Source organism: Photinus pyralis, unplaced genomic scaffold, assembly GCF_008802855.1.
Source record: "Photinus pyralis isolate 1611_PpyrPB1 unplaced genomic scaffold, Ppyr1.3 Ppyr1.4_LG5, whole genome shotgun sequence".
Lineage (NCBI taxonomy): Eukaryota > Metazoa > Arthropoda > Insecta > Coleoptera > Lampyridae > Photinus > Photinus pyralis.
In genome coordinates, this window is record NW_022170596.1 from 7,317,836 (window position 1) to 7,343,203 (window position 25,368).

A 25,368-nucleotide genomic window follows, 5' to 3' on the forward strand; every position below is an offset into this window, starting at 1 on the left:
ATTAATTAATAATAGACACGACAAGTGGCACATTGTCTTCTTCGAAGATGACATATGCATACATCTTCTAATATTGTTTAAACTCGAAGCGTCACTGAAAAACAGAAACAGAAAAAATAGTACTATGAGCCCTATTCTGTACAATTATGTTTCATTAATGGGGTCGTATAACTCTTAAGCAGGAATCGGAGGAATGCTCAAGATACAATATCGATATTGTTTTATTAATTGTTTGTCACATTCCCCCTAGAAAATACTAGACTTGTATTTACTCGAAAATCTTTTGCCACATAAAATGACCTACTGGCATTATATACATTATTGTTTCATAAATAAATAATAGGAATAATAACAAATGCCATACCTAACCTATAAAGTTGTAGGTATAGGTTGTACATAATCAACACAACAAATACGACCATTGTAATTAAAAATAACACAAAAATTATATCACTTACCTACAGTTTAGGTATTTGTCTTCGTAAACCGAAATCGTTAAAATAGAAACTTGGAAATAAAAATACACGCAAAGAATTCGTGGTTATGGTTACGTCTCGTCTTGCGTATGCGAAATGCGAATGCGCGGTAGATACCTACACAAATTCCCCAATTGAAAACTACAAAAAACGCTGCTATTTCTCCATCAAATCATAACCACTCAAATCCAACAGGTAAGGTAATAGAAGCAATAACACACCATTAGGAGACAACTAATACCAAAACGGTGCTTGTTTCTATTGAAAATTCACAATATAAATCGTAACATTTACATTGGGAATTCCCAACAATTAATTTTCACAATGGAAAACTTGTTTATTCCCTTTCAAATACAATAATATTGGAAAAACACGTTAGAAGCCAACAGATACAAAAACGATTGTGCATCTTGTTGGAAAGTCCCAATAGAAATTCAAACGTTTCTATTGTGTAACCACAATAGTTTTTTTTTACAATTCGAATCACCCATTTACAATAACGGCCAATGCTATTGGATTTACGCTATAGTAGCCAACAAAACTAAGATCGTTCTCCAGACCGTTTCCAATTCTGCCAATATAAACCAATAAGACACAATAGAATTTTTATTGGAACGGATTGTTTTCTATGAAACATTTGCAACAGGGATGTCTGCTTATTGGCAGTGACTATGACTAAGACTTCACGTCCTTGTACTGCCTGTGCAGTCATTGGTTGAGGACTTTATCCATTTCGTAGAATGCCGTTTGGGTTGACTAACGCTCCCGCAACCTAGAAACGTATTTGTCGATACAATCTGACACGCAACTCCATGTACTGGTGTACCTACAAGTGGTAGTGGTGGCAGTAACCAAGGAGTTGGGCCCCCATATGCATGTTTTGATAGAATCTTTTGACCATTTACCTGGCTGTCGGTTTGAGTGTAAATAAAGTGGAGTCGAGCACCGCTTAAATATTGTAACTGATCCAGACCCCGATAAAGTTAAGGCAATTTTCGCCATTTTATCACCCAAAAATATTAATAGCGTTTGTAGTTTTCTTAGAATCTCCGGGTGGAATAGATTTATTCTTAATTTCGCTACAATCGCAGCACATATGACCACTTTTAATCACAATTATTTGCCTTATTCATTGAGATTGCTAAAGGGTTCCTATTGTTTAACAAACTTGTGTTTACGAACCCAGTCAATGTTAAGTTTTACGTTAGTTTGGGCAAGCCGAGTAGTAATCCGTAAAATAAAATATGTTGCTACTTTCAGTGACGATTATCGGTATGACAGTTTCATTTATTTGGCCCAGCCCTGGAATTCTGCATGACATTTACACATTTTAGACACTAGCTATAACAATTAATATGAAATTTACAATTAGTAAACGTAAATTAACCAGACCTATCTATGGTGGTATTTACTCCAAATTTACAGCTTTCAAAACGCAAACAATGTCAAATTGGAAAAACGTGAGGATTGTAAATCTGAATATTGGATTTGTCAAGCTATTTGTTAAATTTCGACATGTAAAATATGTTACACGTTTTCGAATTTAGAAACGATTGAACCTTCATCCAAAACCAAAAGATTTGTGTCAGAGATATATTCCATGTCGCTCACACAGTCAAAGTTCGTACGGAGTCGTTCCCATAACCCCTACAATTACACCCTGTACATTTTGGAAGAACGCCTACGACGAAACTTAATTATTATGTCAAGACGAACATCCCTTTCAATTATTAAGAAGATTTCAAAATGAATGAGTCCCGTTTTATATTACAGTATAATGAAGCGGAGTTCTTGAATTTCACAAAGTATTACATTGGAGAGAAATTCCTCTTGCTCTAGTTTTACACAAAATTTCATAATGAATCCTAACAAATTGTTATTGAAGCTTGATGGTATAATTTGATTCTAAATTGGGGTGTTCTTCAATTCTTATGAAAATTTAATGAGTTAAATCCCTAGTCAATTAAACGCTTACTGCTGGAATCCCGTATTGCGTCCTTAATTAATTGCAAGGAAAACTTGAGCTTCTCCCTATTGATTCTCAATTTTATCGTACTTAAAAGATTCTTAGAGGATTATTACGAATTTAGACGTCAGGTCGATGAGAGGCTGCGTGACAATTGTAAACGCAAACGGGGGCGGAATAAACTACAATGGAACATGGGGGTTGACAGTTGTACAATGTGATAAATACGAGAATTGCGTATATATCACATAACTTTGGAGATGTGAGAGCAATATGAAGCCCTTGGTTGTCATTACTCAGGCATTCCAAAGGGGGAAAAAGTCAAATAAATTTTCAGTTGTGTTAGCAATGTTCTCAACTCGACCGCCTATGAATAACCAGTATCAACAGTGAAATATGAAAGTGAACTCTAAAACGTATAGCAATTGCTTTTTAAATTTCGAAGTATGTGCTTCCCTTAATTATTTCCGGGTACTGCTCTCCTACTCTTATTATGTAACTGACCTTGTCACCTGTAGTGCGTATGTTGCATTGTAGACGAAATTACACTAGATTATATTATGTAGACGTGAAAAAGTTTTTTTTTTCATATAGGATGAATAAAATATTCATCGTCTTTTCACGTTCGATTTTTCTGGCGCGACGATATTATTCTTACATTTACTTTAAAACTGAGTGGGTTTCCCTTTTACCCTCTTTTGCAGCGAAGGGATTCATAAATAAAAGAAAGTGAAAGATATTTCAAATTGTAACCCATTCAGTAGACGTAAACATCAAATATCTTCTAAAATTCTTTGAATGTCAAAAATCATATCAATCACATGTGACAGAGGATTTATACCACAACATGCTCTAAATAGAAATAGGAATAATTGCGTATGGTGCATTTGCTTGCAAATTTTCATAAAAATATGTTTGCAAATATCTCAGTCCGGTTACAAAGTGCTGTGTCACTTTAACTCTCGCAAAAGCAGTACGCGACTCGTTTGTCATCTGAAAGTTCAAGTGCTTTCGTGACGTCCTCAACAGAAATACACGAAGCAAGTCTGACAGTCTGTCGTTAGCTACCTATGCAAATACCATTTTTCTTCTGCCCGTATATCAGAAGCAAGAAAAATTCACTAAGGAACGGGGAAACTCGTGTCAAATAAAATAGGACGAAATGTTTCAAGACGCCATAAAAATTTTTGTTAGAATACCATAGTATGTGAAGCTACCAACAAGATTGTGTAGGCACCTAATTATGAGAAACTATATCTTATGGTAGTCATAAATTACTATTGATTATATACACACCTTTTAATCTACGTAAAGTGATGTTTTTCTTATAATCTGTATTATAAGTTAATGGTATAAAACTACACAGCCCTTATTTCTCTTTATAGAACTCCATTTTAAGATAAGTGAACGTAAAATGATACATTACCTTCACTTTTATAGCTATATCATTTACGATTTCTTTATGACTGATAGCAAGTTAACGTAACCGGGACTGCTTCATAAGGAAGAAGTGAGTAGGTAACTAAAATCTCCCTGGTATATAGTGTTGTCAAAAAGATAAGAGAATTCATTGAATCAATTCTTTTCTCACAAATCGACCGAGAACTTTAGAATGTTTTGCAGCTAGAGTAGTACGGTCCTGTAGAATTTTAGGGTTTTGGAACGTGAGTTAGTTGTTGCGTTAACAATCACGACAAACGCAAAAGGAAAATGACAAGGAACTTTACAGTTAATTGTGCTTGTGTGACTTCTGTATTCAGGTATTCCATTGTAGAGCAACTCCTCACGACAATCACAGTTTATCTGCACGTTGGCCACTCCGGTATTTCAGATATTTGCGTAGCAGTCTATCGATCTTAGATACCATGTGTCAGATCAATTCCAGCTAACCGACAGATATCAATCTTCGATTCAATAATAAACAATGGTGTTTCGTAAAGAACAAAGCTACTTCTTTAATACGACCACTCTAATGGAGGGTTTATGCACTGATTATCATTAGTTCACTATCAAGCTTTACGCTGCGTCGCTAACTAACAAAACGATACCTTTGTTTCTATTGGCTATTTTAATGATAGTAAACTAAGGATAATGAGTATACAAACCCACCAAAACGCTCGTTAGGTACACAAAACTATTCGCCTAAAAACTATAGTACTAATATGAGACTAATATCAAATTAATTCAAACTTACGTATCCCTTTAATAAACGGGTTTCGGATTGCGATGTAAGTAAAATAAAGATAGGTTAAATGCAAACATATGATAGGACATAAACAGAAATGTGTTTAACTAATTAAGTAACCCTGTACCTCTGAAAGATATCAACAATAATGCTAAAATACGTTTAGATAGAAAATTTCGGCAATTTTAATTCGATGGTTTCGGATTTTCCACTTTAAACTTCTTTCGTAAAGTACGTACCGTTTATTTCAACGACAACGGCAGAAATGATACCCCCCCCCCCTCCCCCCATGCCCATTTGTACCAACTTACACTCTCCTAAAAGACAGTATACATTCTCAAGCGACCTGCCCGGTTGACCTGTTTGATGCTTAATAATTGAAACTGAAAAATTCCTTTCTTTCGGAGGTATCCTGAAAAAAACGAAATTTTGCAAAATCGTTTATATTTTTTATCGTAGATATTAAAAAAAATATCAAAATAAATGACACATTATTATGGCGACTTTTTTCCCTCTACAAAATGCTAGTTTCAAATTTTATGTCTGACGTTTCGTCTCCGGTTAATCATCATCAACTTCGTTTTTTCTTATGGAAATCAGTTTTACTTTTGTATCATTTCATAGGGCATTTTTTTTCCGATTTCAAAAATTCGTAAAAACGCAAGAAACTACGAACATACACTTACCCAAGGCAAAGTTTGCTAGGCAAAAAAGAAGATAATTTAACAAGATTTAAAAAAAAACATCGTATCGATACGTAAGTTCACCGCTATTTGTGAATCCCTTATAATCTTGCGAGTTTTAGGAATCTCTGCTGTATAGCAAGTTCGATTGAGTAAATCGTCGCTGCTGTTTTACGTAAAAACTCTCTTATTGTGCAGGTGCACCATCCTGTTGAAACCACTGCCCTCAAAGATCAGTAATTGAAACCAACAGTTTCCAACTTTTGTTTTTTTTTGTGTGCAAGCATCGTTGTATTCCTAATGAAAAATACTACTCAATACAGCATGTATTTTTTTACGGGCCATATAAAAAATAAAGTCGATGATGATTTCTCCGAAACGAAACCTAATATTGAAAACCTCCCCACGGTGTCTTGTAGAACTCAGATAGTGGCTATGAGAAAGTATTTTTTTACTTTTTCGCTACTGTTCAAAGAACATCAGAAAATATTAAAAACAAAATCGGTAAATTTCGATTTTTCTAGCATATCCTAGGAAGTAATCGGAATTTTCTGGCTTTATTTACATCAAAATATGTAATAACTGTTTAATTGCACGACGTTTGTCTAATTTGACCATCTTCGTATACCTACATATTCTATGGGTTCCGAGATCCGCATAATAGACGTCTTCTTAGTGGACACAATGTACAGGGTGTTTCAAATTACTTGTTTTCGAAGTTTTTCGGGAATATTTTGAGAACTAAAGAACATAGAATGATGCGGATTGCCCTTTTCCGAATACTTTTCAAAGCTTCCTAGATTGACGATGTAAATTTTGACGTATGACTGGCGGAACGTGGCAACAGCGCAAAAGTCCAAAAATGCAATAAAAAGTGTTTACTTTATAATTTAGTTGTTTGTAGGAATATCAAAAAAGTAGACAGAATAAAAGTTACGTAGAAATAGTTTCTTAGTAAGGGTGTGTAGTAAAAATTTTTCATAGCCTCCTTTGCTTTTAAGATTTTTTAAGCACCAAAGTTTGTTTTTTCAAATGGAATTTATATTTTTTGTACCAATAAATTCCTATTTTTTTCTAGAGAAAATGCATTTTATTTGAAAAAACAAACTTTAGTGCTGTATCTTAGAAACTAAGCAAGCTACGGAAGATATAAAAATACCCTCTCACTACGCGACTATTTCTACGTAACTTTATACTTTATGGATATTCCCACAAAAAACTAATATATATATACAAAAGTTATAAAGTAAAAACTTTTCGTTGCATTTTTGAACTTTTTCACTGTTGCCACGTTCACACAAACTATACGTCCAAATTTGCATCGTCATTCTAGCAGCTTTGAAAAGTAACTCCGATAAGTGCACTCTGCAGCACTCTGCCTCTTTTAGTTCTCAAAATATCCCACAAAAACTTTGAAAACAATCAATTTGGAACACCCTGTACAATTTATTTGTTAGTTACAAAGTGACATCCCAGAAATTTGTTTGTGTGACATTATTATCATAAGTACGCACATAATTTAAAAAAAAAATGCACCCGTAGCTTACGGTATAGAACTGGAAAATAAGGGTGGCAAGGAATAAAAGTCTACGGGAATTCTATGATACGTTCAGTAAATGTTCTTTCACAATGAGGTACAATTCAAAAGTAGATATATTTCATTGTACACTGAAAGAAAGTAACTCGAAGTACTATTTACTCATCTTACCTATTTCCGCAGAATTACTTTTCTACAAAGGAAATAAGATTTACAGCGTAGGAAAAATTTACGTCCCTGCTTGTACGAAATATGCTTTTTTATGGCAAATGTATAAGCTTGTACGGTCGTAAAAGAAACGACTGCTATACGTGTACGGTGGTAAATATTACATACTTTATAAAATGATTCCAAATGCACTCGAAGCGGAACATCCTGAAATATGTAATCTCTTTAAAAGAGGGAAACGTAAATATAAAAATCAAAGTAGCGAGCATACGTAAGGTCTGGCGCATTGCGTAGGTATAACCAAACTTCAGTCAAACGTACAAGTAAAGTAGGAGATTTAAATTTTTTTTAAATGCCATTTATCAAATTTGAACGAAACCGACTACGCATGGAATTGTTAAAGGAAAGATTTATTGAATAAGTAAACGTTAGTAGAACTTTGGTCTGAATTTCGACTACCAAACCATGTACAAACTTATTTAATCTTTAGGGGACGTAAGTCAAGTATAATAAATCAGTGAACACAACTGGCTACCTGATACCTTCAAAGGAGTTCAGATCAGATCTACCTATTTAAACAAGATGCCTTTAGCTTAAACACACATCCTTTGACTCTTCGGTGATCACAATGATTTAGATGCCACAAAATTTCAATTAGTACCGGAGAACACAAACTTTTACAAAATATAAATTAGAAACGTTTTAATATAGGAAAAGGGTAAAGATTTTCCGTTAGGCCCCACGAAAAACCAAGAATCGTATAGAAAGCCTGCGAGTATAATTTTGCCCTAAATTGACTTCGCAGCTGTGCGAAACGATGGGCTCGCTACTATTATCTAAATTACTACATCAAACGAAACCGCCCTTCTGTCAGATTTCCAAATTTGCTGTTATAATAGGGAAAATGAACGTACTAATTGAAGCGAGTTGTTTTACATTTAAAACGCTTATTTCAAAAATGTTGTCGGAGCGGCCCGCATTTCAATCCCGTTCGTAATTGCAGTCCCTTGTATAATACAGTGACAAAAAAAAAGGTAAAAATAGATTACACTGGAAGCGACGATTTATTCCATTACCGATTTGTCGAAATCAATTGGGGGCTATTGTGCAGATAAAATTGCTGAAAAACAGAGCAGCGGGTTACATTTTGCCAACCGCGCAGACTAAACAAAGGATAATAATTATTAAAGGAAGTCATTTCAAAAGGAATGGGAGATTACTTTGGTAAAATTCACCAAATATTGTATGGCGGAGTGGAGTGTTCCTTACATCAATTTTCTTGTGATTCGAGATGCAGTATCTTAGGTATTTGTCTTATCAGAGTTACAAAAAACTCCTCCCCGACCCTACGCAAACTCGCTACCGGTACATTCGCCACTCAGAAGAAGCTGCTCTCAAGAAAATTTTACGTCAGAGAGTTCCCTAATAATTGCTCCTAAAAAATTCCCTCCGAGATCTTGGCTCTGGAAAATTTGCGCAATTGCTCACGGATCTTTGGTTTGATCTCTTGAGTAATTGCTCTTCCAAAGATAAATTTCGATTAACAAAGCATTACTCCTCCTAAGATATCGATTATATGCTAATTGTCTATTAGAATAGTCAAGTTTTCGTGCATGAGAGGCAAGAAACTACAAGGAGCATGTACATAGGAACAACCTCGGGAACAACTATATAAATTTTTTGGGGAAAGGATACGCACTCATTTAATGGAGGCAAGGATTTGCATTTAGGGACTGCAAGTAAAATGATTTTGAATACTTACGGAATGGTGGTCTCCCAGGCTACCGATGGTCTTCACCGCTGCCGTGGTGATGAATTCCTTGATGGTGAGCATGTCCACATCTGGAAGGATGTCCGCGTTCCGCCCGAACCACGGGGCGTTTACAGCCATCCTCAGGACTTGTTTTGGACGATCTGCACTCTTGTGATGTTGCGGCGTAACCCCACACTGATGAACAGTAGGTCATCGTTGTTCGGACGATCAACATCTACAGCTGTACCCTGACTTCGATGCTTAGTTTCTGTTAAAAAGCGAGAAAAAGGGGAGAAATCAAAGCGGCGGTCAGCGCGAAATTCAAAGCTACAGTTTGGGAAAGGGTTACCACGCTACACCCCCGAAACAGCACGCACCAGGCTGAGCAGGTAGCCATACTGGAAGGCACCTTGCGATAACACGCTTCCCATCATCCTCCTCAGTACATATAATTTCCGATTCCAGAACCGCATTGCAATCCCTCGTTACCTTTACTCACCGCGACCAATTGTCTCTTCAAATTTACAACGCTTGGCTACAGGCTAAAGGGCAGGGCTACGTGGTTAACTATTGGAGCCACAAGGGCAACGCAGGCCTCGGCAGAGCTGACCAGCTAGCTAAAGGACAGACACCGGCAGCCGCCCAAAGAGTCATTGAAACCCCTACCTCGACATACAAGCAGACTACCACCAGGGAAATGCGTGAGAAATGGCGGCGGGAGTGGGAAGCAGCGGACACTGGCAGGCATACATTCCAACTCATCCCCAAGGTCCCGAATGATGCCCTCCAGCTGAGCAGGGAGGCAATTTGGGTGATCACGGGCCACGGACCATTCAACTTCTACTACCAAAGGTTCAGACTACGGCCAACGGACGGCACGTGCCCATGCGACGAACAAGGATCGGCACAGCACGTTCTTCATGAGTGCACCCTACCGAAGCGAATCAACGCAAGAAGAACAGCGGGATTTCAGCCAGGCTTTAAGATAGAGGAGAGCAACAGGCAGGAGCAGTACGCCGTCCTTGCAGCCAGGGGCTAGAAGAGGAAACATAGTGTCGGTGACGGTGTCGGTGTCGGCACAGATATACGTCTTTACGTATATCTGTGGTGTCGGTGAGCATTATACATTATGTGAAAGTTAAAAGCCCAAAACCCTAACGGGTGGGTGGGCCTGGCGCAAAGCCAAATAAAGTTAGTGTTAAGAAGCGATATTGCGTGTGGCCCTTTTGGGTGCAATATCTGACGTGGGCACCCCACATCAGACGTTGGTCCAGCACCATGCCAAGGTTTTCGCTTTGGTCCTCCACCGAATGGTATTTCCGAAGATGATGAGGTTACCCGCGAGATTGTGTCTTATTTTCGTGAAAAGGGCGACCGAGCTCTTCTCAGCGTCGACAGTGACCCTCCATTTGGTGTACCATTCTTCTGGGTCGTCCGATACTGTCCGGAGTTCCCTAAAGATGACCGCTGATTTCCACGACCGTACCTGGATGGCGAGGTCGTGCGCGTAGAGAGCCAGGGTTGTGTCCCGTATTTTCGTTATCGAGCGCCTTAGAAACGTCTAAAAACACTGAACCCGTGGAGTGGTTGCGCTTGAAGCCTTCTGACGAATAAATGACACACCTTGTCCTGCAGTCTCCTCAGTCTGACCACTTCCGCTACTTTGGCGATCGTCGAGCAGCAGTTCTGTCGGAACGTCGTAGACTGGCCCAGTCTCCTTAACACAATTACGTCGGCACGTTTCCACCTAGATGGAAAGTGCCGCAGTCTTAGCATCGCGTTCAGAATAAAAGCGAGAACTCCCACCGCATATTGAGGGAGCTGCTTAAGCGCCCTGTTCCTGATGCCGCTCGGTTCTGGGGGCCTTTCTCGGATTGGTATTTTTTATGGTGCCGGAAGATTTTCTTCGGCCGTGGGCCGCATCGCTTCTTCGTTTCAACGCAGGGATCTACTGACCCTTCGGTTGACGGCGTCTAGATACGCGTTTTCATAATTGGGGAAACCTGACCTTTCAGACACTCCGCAAAGATGTCTGTGTACACCAGTTCTTCGACTCCGAAGATCTCGGTAGGGTACGGCGCAGCGCCCTCTACCAGGAGGAGCAATCGTCTTCGCTCAAGGATCGCAGGCGGTTTTCCTGGGACTCGATTTGCGAAGTCGCGGATGGCAGTCTTTACCTCTTCTTGAAGTTTTCGGAACTCGGCTCGGTCTAATGGATCCCACAAAAGCTGAAAGCGCGCTCTGGATCGGTTCTTCTCCCAGATTAGGTCTCGGATCGAACCCGAAGCACGTGTATCTCTTGAAGATACGCTTAGAGGGGTCCGGTTTCGGTAGCTAGACCAGCGCCAACGACATCGCCTGTCGACCACTTCCGGGACTCATCCGGGCTATCGAGGCCACTGTGTGGCCTTCCGCCTTCAAGTGCTCTATTGTTGTTTCTACGGGGAGGCCCTGTACTGCTACGTTTAGAAGAAGAGTTGGCAGGTGTGGTAACGCACCAGCAACTCGTCAAAGAGTTTTGTGATTATAATCAGTCGTGGTGGCGGGCTGGACTCGGACGAGAGGATTTTGGCCTTGGTAAAGGTCAGCTTCCTCTCGATCATGTGTCGAGCTATCGCCACCCAACGGACAAGGCAGAGAGAGGGAGAGGGGCGCTTGGACGAGGTTTCTCTCGCCGCGATATTATAGAAGGTCTCGCTAGGACGGTCCGGTACCGCCTTAAGGTTATCACGCTCGCTTTACCTTGAAACGGCTTACCGGGACCAGTGTCGTTTCGAGGCATTGGCGCTCAACTAACTGACAGTATCCAGTGTCTCCTTGGCGTTTGGGTTTCCGTATTTATACCCTGCCGATCTTTTGTTGTGAAAGTTCGGTCAATGGTGAGTTCGAGGTTAAAGTCGGCGTTGTTTCGAGTGTGGTAACAATTGACTGAATTCTGTGAGCGGTACGTGCGTTTCTTACGGGTCACCTAGGTCACCTTATGCATATTGTTTATTTTAATTACTTTTGGCCATTATAGTCGTTCATTCGTTTTTTTGTAAAGACTGGTACCTCGACTGGCACTCTATTCTTGATGTTGGTCTTGGTGCAGTTGATGTACTGGTTTAAATTTTCTAGCAATACTAACGTATCCAACTTGTAACGCTCTGTATAATTAACGATTAAAGATATTCGATTGATGGATGTCATACAAGAAGGCCTAACTAAAAAGGCTAAAAAAGTATTTAGCTTTGAGTCTCATTTGAATGTTGTTGGGTGACCACCTAATGACGACATAGAGATACTCATTCCATGCGAAGTTGAGTAATCATTGTAAGTGACAACCTGCAAGTAAATTATGCCTGCTACATTACTTTATAACATTAAATTAACGAGGTGTAGTGTAACTACGAATTATTATGTACACAAACCCGCACCTTTGTATGTACCTGATGAACAACTAAGACACAATTCGTCATATATAGTTAATTAAATCCAAATAGACCTTTTACTAGAAGCTAGAACTAAATTATAAACACCCCTTATACATATTTGATCTCTAGTTCAAATACTTTAAAACGAATTTTAGAGAAATTCAACGCCTTACCCACGAGCAAATGTCAATAAATCCACCCTTCCTCACCTTTCTACTTTGTATTACTTTAGTTATTTGAGAGAAATCAGTTAAAAGTAGAATTACTTTATTTGCAATGCCTATAGGTACTATAAATATCATCCATCGCGATCGAGGGTTTTATTTACGCTTAACCATGTTTAATTTTATACGCGCGGAAATGGAACAGCATATTGTGTTATAAATTTAGATCAAAGCCGACTAACACCCCTAATATTATTTTCCAAGTAATTTTCGTCTTCACTGTTGTTACGTGTATAATACCAATCGTAATACCGTTAAGTTTAATTGTCGTACGGACAGGGTTTATTTACTTTCTTAAGTTGGCATGATGTGCAATAGGGCGCGCGTGACGTCCCAAGAGCAGTTTTAATTTAAAAGTTACTACGGGGCGCAGTAGTTTCGACGTCGGAATTTTCATAGCTTCTTGTTATGGTCGGTAAAGTTATAATGTTTGACATTTAAGATGCAACTGTCGTAAATGTCATGCTACTTACTTGGAGTTTAATTTAAAAAGTTATTTTTACGGACAGTTGCAAAGTTTTACCGATGAGGTAACTAACCGTAAATGGTACCCAGTAAAGGTTTAAATGCGGCTTCGCCAGTAAACTTGCTTAATACGAAGTAAAACTTCTTAATTGTTCTGCCATATTGATGTGCTAATAAAAAGGCGTTTAAACCTTAATGAGTTATTTTACTGATTTCCAATCGAACTAGGGCATTGTTTAATTGTGGACCTCGGCGTGAAGGTTAAGGGTTAGACTCGGAGAAAATGTAGAACGTATTATGAACAGATTTCTGCATTGTTCACAATTCCTCAAACATTTCTCAATCAATGAATTGATTTTATAGCGGGTATTACATCCGTTGCAGCAACGCGTCATGATTTGAATTTTTTCTAAAATAAAAAAAAAAAACTTAAGGCTCGTTGTAATGAAATGCTACTTTTGTAGTTGAAGTCTAACCAATTGTCGATAGTAGATGTTCTTTGTTACGAAAGTTAAAAAAGTATTCGATAACGATTTACAAAAAGCGCATTTCCACTTGCATTCATTTCCCATTTGTAAGATGCAACTTCTATTAAAATCGTAAAAATCCGGCCACAAATATGAAAGATAGCGTTGCATAAGTGCAATCAATTTTTGATGTCCTACTTCAATTGCAGTTTATAAAAAGAAGTTCATTTCCATGCTTTCATAAATAATAAAGTCGGTATTGCACATGCGCAAAACCAAATTTTGGAACTGGCGATAGATTTGCTTTTATTGCAAGTGCCTATGTATCAAATTTCATTTAATGCTTTCATAAATAAGAAAGTTGCTACTGCACATGTGCAAAACCAAATTTTGAAACTGGCGTTTGGTTTGCTGTTATTCTAAGTGGCCATGTACAAATTTAATTTAAATGCTTTCTTAAATAAGAAAGTTGGTACTGCGCATTCGTATCCTAAGGCATCAAGTTAAAATTGCCGAAATTATTTATCTAAACATCTGAACGTGAATGGGATTTTGCTAACCGTAATCTAAGTAAGCATATTTTTGATATATCCATTGTTTACAATATTTTTCATTATTTGTAGCTTAGTTTATATCACATGTTCCCGGCAAATTCGTTGGCTAATATATCATCTATTCTTTATTGTATTTATATGGGAACGCAGTCATTAGGGTAAACAAGATTAATCGTATCAGCATAAACAGTACCGTTAAAACTTGAGTATTCGACAAACAAGTAGCTTGATCCATTAAGATGCCGTCAACTTGAGCAAGTGTTAAAACGTTCTCCATTTTCTTCCATTTTACAACTGCCGCCATTTTGAAAGAAGATGGATTTTAAAACGTCCTAATCAATTTCCTAACACTCCACTTTTATCTTAACGTCGCTGTTGTTCAAACTTTTTTAAATATCGCTTCTAATTGCAGTTTTAATATCGCGCTCGGACGGAAATTTCCTCAAGTTCCCTCAAATAATGAAATTGCGTGCAGATATTGTTGGCGAAGTAAAAACCAGAATAAACGCTTTTCCGGAAAAGTTTCGTCTCTCCCATTCACTTGCAATCAGTTAACCATAATGCAAATGTACACTGAAAGTTACAACGGGAGGAATTACAAATTCTACAAATAATGGACAAGGACAATCCGAGGGATCCTGATCTAAAGTATCTGTTACTCCCCAAGCTAGCAGGTGTGGGTTTAATTATAGGGTGGAAAGGATCAGGGCGCCAAGAGCGTGCAATATTGAGTAATTCAGTTATCGTGGTGACTGTCTCCGCTCTAAAAACAATTGTTTGTAGGACAACTCGGTTATTACAAACAAGAAATAAAACAACAATACACGGGAGGGTTTTTATATTGGCAAATAAATTCCCTAGTTTAAATGAGGTGTGATACACCAGGAGGCAACGGGCTACACAAGGTTCTATAAAAATAGTTACTGTACTGCAAGGGCACAAGGGGATACGAGAAAGATCTTTCTTTTATCTTTGCTACCCAATATGTCACCTAACCTAGGGTATGCAAAACTCTTGTTGACGCTTCACAAGTAGGTGATTTGACTATACGTTCGAATGAGTCGCAGTAGTTCAGACGGATGACTATATAAAAGTTGTAGTTTTGTATACCTTGATACAACCTCTTAACAACAGGGACGTTATAATTGAAATTTACATAAACATTAACATTATTAAATAGGAAGACACGAAATGGGAACAATAGACGACACAAACAGGAAACTTCTGACCTTTATTGGCTGGTCACCTTAGCAGGTGGTACTAAATCGAGGGGTAAGCTTTATCTGCAGCCTCCTACTCTTCTTATCGAATGTTGTAGCAGCCAGATAGAGGATTAGATATGCCTGAGGGTTTGTTGATCAGCCGAGAGATGTTAAATGGTCGTTGGTTATTCAGCGTATAAAAAAAGAAGCTAAAAGGTACTAAGTCAACTAAATGTGGAACATGCTACGGGGGTTCCTTCTGGACTTGAAGATTACCATCGGTTCCGCCCGGCAAGGCAAACCGTCTTCTTCTCAGGCTGCTCAATCGATAAAAATAAATGCTCCGGCTAACTCAAATCGGTGGGCTTTTAACTCTTTTGAAACTGCGTAACAAACCTTAACCTGCCGCCTACCAGTCTCCTGCCTCAACTCCTACTCCTCCCTTTCCTTCCCCTCGTTCTTCGTTAAAGACAGGCACATTGAAACCAAATAGATAATATATTGAAATGAGATTAGCGATACAAACAATTTACAGGGATCTAGCAGTTCTTCTCTTCTACTTGTAAAAACACTAGCTTAACAATGACAACTACTAACTAAAAAATCCTAACAGGTGAAACTAATTTACTCAAGGGGTGGCCATCCTCTACAGTTTGAAAAATGCAACAACAGGTAATCAGTTTTTTAATCCAGCATGGGCTGGGACTTATTTAAATAAACACAAAAATTTATCCTACTCTTTGGTAATCGTTCATTGGACTTTAATAAACAATCAAATCAAAATTTTTTTACTATAGCTTAATTACCAAAAAGTGGAATTTTACAGAATGTTACAAATTTAATTAGACTAACCTTTACAACATTTGTACAGCCGATCTTGTGAACTGCTCTTTCCTCTGGTACAGGGTGGATGTGATGAAACCTGACACTTAGGTCTCTGTGACTTCCTAGGGGTGGCTTGAATTTAACACACGGAAACCAAAATCCACGGTGCCTATCCTTCCTCGGAACGAAAGCAAAGTTTAGTGTTTGAACGGAAACTTAGTCCAGGAAATCCTTCGCGTGGCGAGTGGGAGACGGCTAGTTGCCAAAGTTTCTACCCAGCACGTGTATTTAATTTTATTTTATTAGTTTATTAGCTTTGACCGCCTGCGGGAGACAGATTTTTGAGTTAGCGGTACGGCAGAACACAAACTTTTATGATCACTATCCGACGGTAAACCGCGATGGTTCGACGTATTATTTCACCAGCTCTTCTTGGGGCAAATATCTCTCCGAAACGCAGCGCTCCTTCGACAAATGACCTTACGGCACTAGTAGGAAATTCCACCTGGGGCGGATCCCGAAATTCTGCGCCTTGAGGACTAGGGCAGCACTTTGATTTATATATCCTCGAGAAATCACAACGTATCCTAACGCGATTCACTGCATCCAAAGTAAACTGGGGTGAAGCTCAAGGGTTCGCCAAAATATCACCTGATTGGAACCTGGGTCTTCTTCGCCAAAAAATCAACGCGAAAAGAAAATAACACTTCGGAACGGGTGCAAAAAGCACGCAACTGGGAGCAACCGAAATAAGCCGGTGGCTCAAACCGCCAAGTGTACCAAAACTTTCGCTCAAGGTACGTGTTGACCGCTTGACGTACTAACCGCGAGTCTCTTCTAAAAACGCGATCACTCAAAGTACGTGTTGACCCCTCGACGTACTAACCGAGAGTCTTCCAAAAACGCAATCACTCAAAGTACGTGTCGACCCCTCGACGTACTAGCCGCGAGTCTTCTTCTAAAAACGCGATCACTCAAAGTACGTGTCGACCCCTCGACGTACTAACCGCGAGTCTCTTCTAAAAACGATCCCCTTCTTCAGAATTGAAATGAAAAAACCACACCCAAATTACCATAAAACAAAAATGGCTCCCGCTAGAAATTCTCCCATTGGTTCAGATAAAGAAAACTTAACCCACTCTAACTCCGTCGTTAACCTCAAAGAACTGCTGACTCAAACTGATCTCACGGTTTTCTGCTGACGACGTGGAAAGGCCCCTTATCTCTGATAGCTCGGTGCTACATCCGCTCCTTTTCTCGGTCCAGACGGCGCCAAAGTTGATAAACGAACGACAAAAAAACTCGCATTACTCATGATGACGTCAATCATCTTTGCACTCTTCCCACGACGAAATTAAATCTGAGCGAAATTAAATCTATCGGACCATAGTCTTGAGCGAACCCAAATGCCCAAACAAAAAATTTCTAACCGGAACAAATAATGAAATATACAGGGTGACCTGCACTATCATGACAAGGAATTTCGAATTTTTTAATGAAATTTGGCGCGAAATAAAACCACTCGTTACAAACAGGTTATTAAATATTTACCTCGCAGGTGTTACGAGCTTCTTAACATGTGCACCGATATTTAATCCGCCGAAGCGAAATATAGCTCTACCAAAAATATTACTAAAGGGTAGCAACTACTGAGCCAACTTTCCAAAATTAATCCTTAATCAAGGTATTCAATGCAAGTTTATAATTGCGAAAAGTGGCAAAAATCGTGTGCTTGATTCTAATACTTAATGCAGAATGCTCTTGACCCACGGGCAAAAATGTGACACAGATAAGGGGAAAGGAATGTGACCGGGATTTATCAAAAATGGATTAGGGGTCAAGTTCACGAAACATTCAAAATAGGAAAGTGACAATAGGCAACACAATTAACATACAAGGATTTAATGAGATTAACGTTACAAAGTTAATTGCGGTTGTTAAAATGGGAATTATTGTTAAATTCCAAGTTACATATTATTACTTTCACATATGAGTTAGGAATAATTTAAATTCATGGGGCTAAATTCTTTTATTTCGAGAAGGAACCCCTTCTTGTTGCAAACATTCGGCGTAGCAAATTTTAGTTTATGACCACAACTTTACTTGTTCTCGGCAATTTGGGTATATTAACTGCTTCTCGTCATTAAGGATGTCACTACAATACTCGTCCAAACTTACAAACATTTAACAACAAACTCCGACAAACAAATAGTTGGAACATCATTTGCACTAGCTGATTCCCTAGTTTTGTAGTTTGAAAACTGAAAGCTGTTTTGATAATGAAAACGTGAATTCCGCAGGCAAAACGAAATTGTGTTTGGACCAGGTGAGTGCTTAAATAAATGAGCACAAAGCCCATGTATGATTAAAAATTATTTATCAAGCCAACTGCCATATTATCACTGGTAGCTTAAAAGAGTCGCGCTTTAATAATTTATTGGTATACACTATGACCAAGAAAGTACTTATACTTATATAATATGGTAATCAGTAGCTTAAATATTATTTACTGGAAGCACTTCTAAAATTGCTTGGCTGGTATTGAATTTTATACTACGGCGTTTCTTACATACTGATACTTATTTCTCTAAAAAATGTTCAAGTATTACTTAAAATACGTACTCATACTGTAAAAACTACTGGTATTTAGGAAATGTAGGTAATGGTTTGTACTATTTATAAAACGTTCAGAAGTACAGTACAGTGCAGTGTATCGTGTGTCTGATTTTGGTCTGACTGCAGTGTAGGTATGTCTGTTGTGGGTGCGGATCAACAAATTGATCATAATTAAGCAGGAGACATTTATCTGGATCCTTTGAGGGTTCGAATAAACACACAAAATTTATTCTTAACACATAAATCAAATAATAATAATAATATTAGTACGCTTTTATTCCCTTTAAAGTTGTATATAACAATAGAAATATAAAAAAAGTCAACCTCAGGGAAAGGGGCTACATTCAGCGCACAAAACGCTGTTCTTCCAAGTAGCCCCCAAAATCAAAGACAAAATTCTAACAATCAAAATGGACTATAACAAACCATTTTATACACTCCGCATAAGCGTTCGATAACAATTAAACATATTAATGAAATCTTAAACTATTTCTGTTAAAAATCCCAAAAATCCGGGCAAGAACCGCTAATTGCAACATAGAACAAACGCACTCACAAACGTAGGCACTACACTTTTTTTTCTCTAACTTTTTTTTTCCTTGGGGACACCAAGAACGTAATTTTACCGCATTGACTTCGACTGGCTGACTAAAACACGTCCGATGAAACGATGGCTGTTCGAAACAAAAGACAATGAGACTGAAAATTACACTTTCTTTCAAACTTTCACTCCATACTCGGCTGATTTCAACACCCCTGCCTCGAAAGTGAGAAAAAGTACACTTGTTACACCGTCAATAGTTAAGATCTATCCACTTTTTAAAATTCGTAAATCTTCCTCCAATTATTGGACACGTAGCAACGCAACAGCCAATCCAGCATACGTTTCTTGTCCCTCCTTACGTCACTTATCCAAATTTTTATCTGATGGCAATTTTCTACGAAAAACACGCAGTTTTTGTCCTTTAAAATGCATTCTTATCGCTAATAAATTACAGCAACCTATTTACAAAAGTAAATAAAATGCCCATAAATTCAAAGAGTACTGTCATGCTTAAATAACATTTCATCTCCAAATCTATCTTTTCAATCCGAAGTATTCGAGAGATTTATAGAATTTACACAAACTAAAGAATGCAACAAAAGTAATCACACTTATGGTAGACAAAGTCACCAAAAATCTGTTTCAAAAGGAACGACAAGAAGCTCGATCGTTTCCAAGGACTGAAAGCTAATTATAAATGACCCTAAGCATCACCCGCTGGGGCCTCGCCGGCGAGAAAGCAACAAGTGCGCGTAGTATACACCTACCGCCACAAAAAAGTCACCTAATTGTCTGGAGGTATAGAAACAGAAAAACGCATCCACAGATGTTTAGCGCACATGTCGTATCACGATGAATTGAACAAGAAGTTTGTACTTCGCCTGATCCCTGAAAAGATAAAATCTAAAGCTCGAAAACGTTCACAAGTTTTGAAGCTGGTGAATAAGAAGAAGCACAATGCATTGTATGTTTGAAAGTCTCAGTTGATAGCATTAACCCCATCCATCTGGCAGGAAAGGAGAAAGCTCTCTTGGCATCATATAAAGTAGCGAAATGTAAAAAAAAGCACACACCGTAGCAGAGTAATTTATTCTACTACTCCCAAAGTATCATCGTATATATTGGGGAAAGATATGCTAAACAACCCCTGCCAAATGATACCTAGAGTCTTTTGAGCAATTGTCGAAGAGCTCAATAATTAATCCCATTTGTTTGCTGCATTAGATTCTCGAGTGCCGTTACCTATATGTGAAAGATAATTTTTTTTTGCACTCTTTCGTTCTAAATCGCGTTTTCCCAATAAAACACGAACGTCGGGAACGTCAATTTTACAATTGACTATCTACTTTCGCGCACTAGTGCCTAAAAATTCAACGAAATTATCTATTTAGTGCGGATCATAAACTAATAAGTAGTATGATGGAAGTGTAAAAAAGAAAATATAAATACACTTTACATCATTCCCTGTAGTACAAGGGCAAAAATAAGCTTAAACCAGAAGTTATGAACAATAAATTGACATTTTAAATTTCTAGATTTCTACTTTATCGGCAAAGAGGACTTGATTTTTTCAAAAGAATTATAATGTCCCAAAAATCTCGCAAAAGGATTTGAATTTATATCAATTCGATTTAACTAATCCGTGCAAAAAATAGAATACATGTTACGTGCGTGAACAGTATTTGCTTGATTCGCGCGACATGCGTCGCTCGTGCGCGTTGCGCACTCGCGCCGCCAAACTTCGCGCTCATCTGCAAAATAACTGTTCCCGCACTAATAATGTAAATAACTAATTTTGTACTCATTGAATGGAAAGATAATGTTTCCAAGCATCCTCGATGCACGGGAAAACGACTTTCCCGCATCGCGGTGTTTTTTAGTTTCCGCTGGAGAGAAGGGGTTATGCGCGTTCTTCGGTTGGTAGTACTTATTGAAGTCAACGAACGTCATGTCATGGTTAACTGTCATCTGCTGTAAAATCAATTAAACCGTTGGTTGAGGGTATTTAGTGCGATTAATCGGAAACAGACGTACACTAAGTTTTACGTAAATATAAACAAGAACTTATAACGCAATCAAATTATTTTTCAGAAGTGGAACTCAAGAAAAAGTAAAATTTATTGTTAAAACGTCTTAAAATGTGACCAGTGATATTCCGCAACTATTGGCATATGCAGCTTAAGAAAGCACATATTAACACACACAAAGCTTCCAAGGATTATAAATGTAACGAGTGTATTTACGCAACTCAAGATAAATCAAATTTGAGATCACATTTGTTCACACGTCTTCTGGGAATATTAAATACGATCAGTACACTTACGCGACCAATAAAAGCACTCTTTTCAAAGCATATTTGTTAACACTGAAGACTTCCAAGGATATGCAGTGCAAACGATGCAATTCCGTGACCAGTAGTAGCACTCATTGCAAAGGCAAAATATGTATTAACCAAAGATCTGAAAGTTTTAAATGTGACCAGTGCGATGAAAAGTGGGTAGTTACAAAACTATGTTACCAACCAAACATATTATTGTGTTACCAACTCATGATTAAAAAAAACTAATTTACAAAACTTTATTAATTTTGACCTTTTTTACGCAATTCGTTACAAAAAATATTGTACCTAACTCTTTCGGAAAGAATTTTCCCGCATTCGCACTAAATGCAGCACTCCCTACGGTCGTGCTGCAAACAAAGTGCTCATGCGGAAAAATTAACTTACCGAACTTGTTAGGTAAATAACTAATTTCAAACTTATTCCCTTAGCTCCCCGCGTCGGTAAAGAAAATACTAGTAATGAATACTTGGAAAGGCGTTATATTTTAAGACAACGTACGTGACGTTACAGTACGTCGCTGACCCAATTAAGAGTGAATTAACATAATAAAGACAAAAAATGCACCGCATTAGCTTAACAAATTTCTTTCGCGATTACTAACTGGAAACCCTCCTCCATTCTAAATTCTATTATCCGTTGGAGGTGTATCCTCTGTGCTTATTTAAGCAATATAATAAAGACAATTTAATAATAATTCTTATTATATTCATATGAAACGAAAAAATGGAGATAAAAAAGTGGAAGATTTGCAGCTTAGTTAGCAGTTCTTAGCGAAATGTATTTCAAGTTACCAATGCTCAAGTCATCGAATAACTCGCAAGTGCACTCGGAATAGAATTCACTGTGCTTACTATGTCTATGTCTATTCATTTTCGATGTCTACGGCAATTGTGCCCATTATTTCTGAAGATCTCCACCATACTATCTCCAGCCGAGCTCCGAAAATTTTAACAATAGATGGAATTGACTAATAATAATAATTGGTTTATTTTTCTTCTTTTGTTGTAAATGTTCTGTATACAGTATTTGTGTTTTTCCTTTTTCGAGTCACTTTGTGGAACCAGCGTGGTTAATAATAACCCCTACATAGCAAGAGAAAATACGGGTTGCAAACTCTCCGAGCTCAGAAGGGCGCTTTTTGCCAATAATATGCAATCAGATAGAAACACAATAAGAAAACAAAAAAACGCGGCATATAATGTGCGAGAATAAATCTAACGTTTGGCACATCGGGTAACTCGAATACTGAAATTGTAATCAACATATTAATAGCTAAAAGCAATAATTCAAATAACTAAAGAAAAATTTTGACTCCACACAAGTTGTCGGGAATGTGCAAAACTAATCGTTAGCGTTGATTCAAGAAACAATGTTACAAATCAAAAATAACTAAATTTCTATACAACAAAAGTGATCCAAAGGATTTAAAATATAAGATAATACTAATATAACACGATCAAATTTTCATCATCATAACGACAAAAGTAACGCAAATAAAATCGGAGATATCGGTGTTGAAGGTCGTAACTTATGGAGTAATTCGCAATAGCAATATTCTCCCAAACGTAATCAGTAGATAAAACAGTTACATTATCCGTAACCGAAATTCAAGTCTTCAGGTATTATAGTTGTATGTAGTTTAGTCTTTGAATATAAAATTCATATTCAAAGGTTTAGTGGAGCAATATATCACGTGATGTCTTCTAACTCGACACTCAAAATGGCGGTTCCATGTAAAAATCCGATGCTATCCAGTATTTATCATAGGGGTCGATGTAGATCGAAATATTCAGATTACAAAAGCAAAGAAGGACCAAAAATGAAAAAAGGAGCAGAAAATGAAGAGAAAAGACAAAGCCCTAAAGAAATATATCTACCACTGCATTAGAAAGAGATAAAAAATATATAATAATCGATACAAATCCCTTTTCGAGTAAATGGCAACGGGTTCCATTTCTGCGACACCCTTGAGGGATATCGGAGGCGGGCTGCTCAGGGTTTCCTAACCCTCTTCAACCAGATAACGGGAATGTAAGGATGGGTCAAGTTAGGAATTGGAATGGAAGCAACGGTGTTAAGATGCTGAGGGGGAAGAGTACTGCTCCAGCATTCGCTTCGTAGAATTGAACATAATGATAGCATTATGCGAAGCTACGTACATCTGAGGAACAGGCACTGACAGAACACCAGACAGAGCAAAAACATTTTATCAGCATACAAAGTCGAAGGTGCTTGAAAGTTCTGAAACTTCAGGAAACAACGCCCTCAACATTTTTACAGAACGTCCATTCTGTTGGAACCACATTAAATTGTTTCACATAGGTTGGAGAAAAGTCTCTATCACGTGGCAATAGCAATTTGAATTCACCGTTACCGTTAGACCACCTTCATCGAAAAAATACGGGTTCGTTTGTCTCTGCCTGGACTGTTCATCCGATTGCGATGAAACGTTGGGGAATGGGTGGGCGTATGCCAGCGAAGGTTTTGGATTTAGTAAAACTGTGTGAGGTGAGGCGGCGAAGCCGGCGAAACCAAGTTTATGTCCCATTCGGAAGCGGGTAAGTGAGAGATAGACGGTTCTAAGTTCTTTGGGTCCGCTAGTGAACTTTCCTCTCTACTGTCGAAAATATTTGAATTTAACGGTTCAGTTGTTGCTATATTGCAAAAATTAGATAACCACTTTATAAAATAAAATTTTATTTAAATTCACTTCACTCCCTTAACAAATTAACCATCACCATATGTCAACCACCCCATACCTTGAGGAACGGCTTAATGACCTACTACACGACAAGATAGTAGGAGCTCTAACGACGCGTGTTGTTAAATTACGGCAATTTACCTACAATTTACAGAGGCGTTTGTTATCAATATGGCTGAGAAATAACTTGAGGGGGTTTAATATGCACAAAAGATTTCTTGCAATGCAAAGTTTGGTATATTCACAGTTGTACACAGAACAAAGAAAACCAGCCTTAATGGTCGGTGTAATTTATTCAGTGCTAGGAAATTTGCGAGCGATATAGAGCGAGATGAAGTCTAACCACTCTCTTCACTATTTATGAGTAGGTGCATGTTTAATTTGTAAATTACGTACCTTGCCCTCAAAAGCTTTCCATTGTGTCATACCATTTTATTAATCATGACAACCATTATATCCGGGGCTTGGATAAATTCTATGTATATCAAATAATAGCCATTAAGTGCTTGATATTCGCGTAGACAGGATTTTTTTTTTGTGAATATAGAACTTCAGTACACTTTGCATTTTTTTAGTTTTACTTTCATAAAAATCGTTGAAAATGCATAAACACCAATGCAAAATCGTTTTAAAGGTTGTAGCTTAACGCGGCGTGTGTAAAATATACCTGAAAATTACGTAGATGGACTCACCGAGGAAGTATTTAAATTATCATCACCGCTTAGCAAAAGGCAAGTTATAAGGTTCATCCCTGTCCAAATGTGTAATTGACAAATCTCGAGTTACATTCGTAGCAAGCTGTTTATAAATGCAATCGTTTTATACATTCGGCATTTACCGTTAAGCAGCATTCGTCATCGAACTTCGCAGCTCTTGAATCCGCTGCAGTTTGCGCACGAGTTACATTTTGTACAAAAACGGGTTAGCAGCCCTCCAATTTTTCCAAAGATTTGGCACAGTATGCGATCTACTGTAGAAGTCATTTTCGGTTGACGAAGTGACTCTCAGTGGTAAGAGCATTGGGTTATAAATCCGAAGGTCGGGTGTTCGAACCTGGGTTGAGGTGAATTTTTCATCTGTGGCGGAGATGGAAATTACCTTAGGCCAGTTCCGAGCATTCTACCGGCTACTCCGAATTAGGTTTTCCTGCAGTTTTCCTAATTCGTAAGGTAAATACCGGAGTAGTATAGACCAACTTAAGACCTTCTGCAGAGGCACCTCTAAATAGCATTATGCGGGTCACTCTGT

At 38.1% G+C, this 25,368-nt stretch overlaps 1 long non-coding RNA gene across 1 annotated transcript in view; it reads right to left on the reverse strand.

Annotated features, from left to right (window-relative positions):
- Nucleotides 1–8,783: 8,783 nt before the first annotated feature.
- LOC116170913 overlaps nucleotides 8,784–25,368 on the reverse strand; it is an 86,237-nt gene continuing 69,652 nt past the window's right edge. The window contains exon 3 of the long non-coding RNA XR_004145345.1: nucleotides 8,784–9,036. This is a non-coding gene — a long non-coding RNA (uncharacterized LOC116170913). The remainder of the gene's footprint in view (nucleotides 9,037–25,368) is intronic.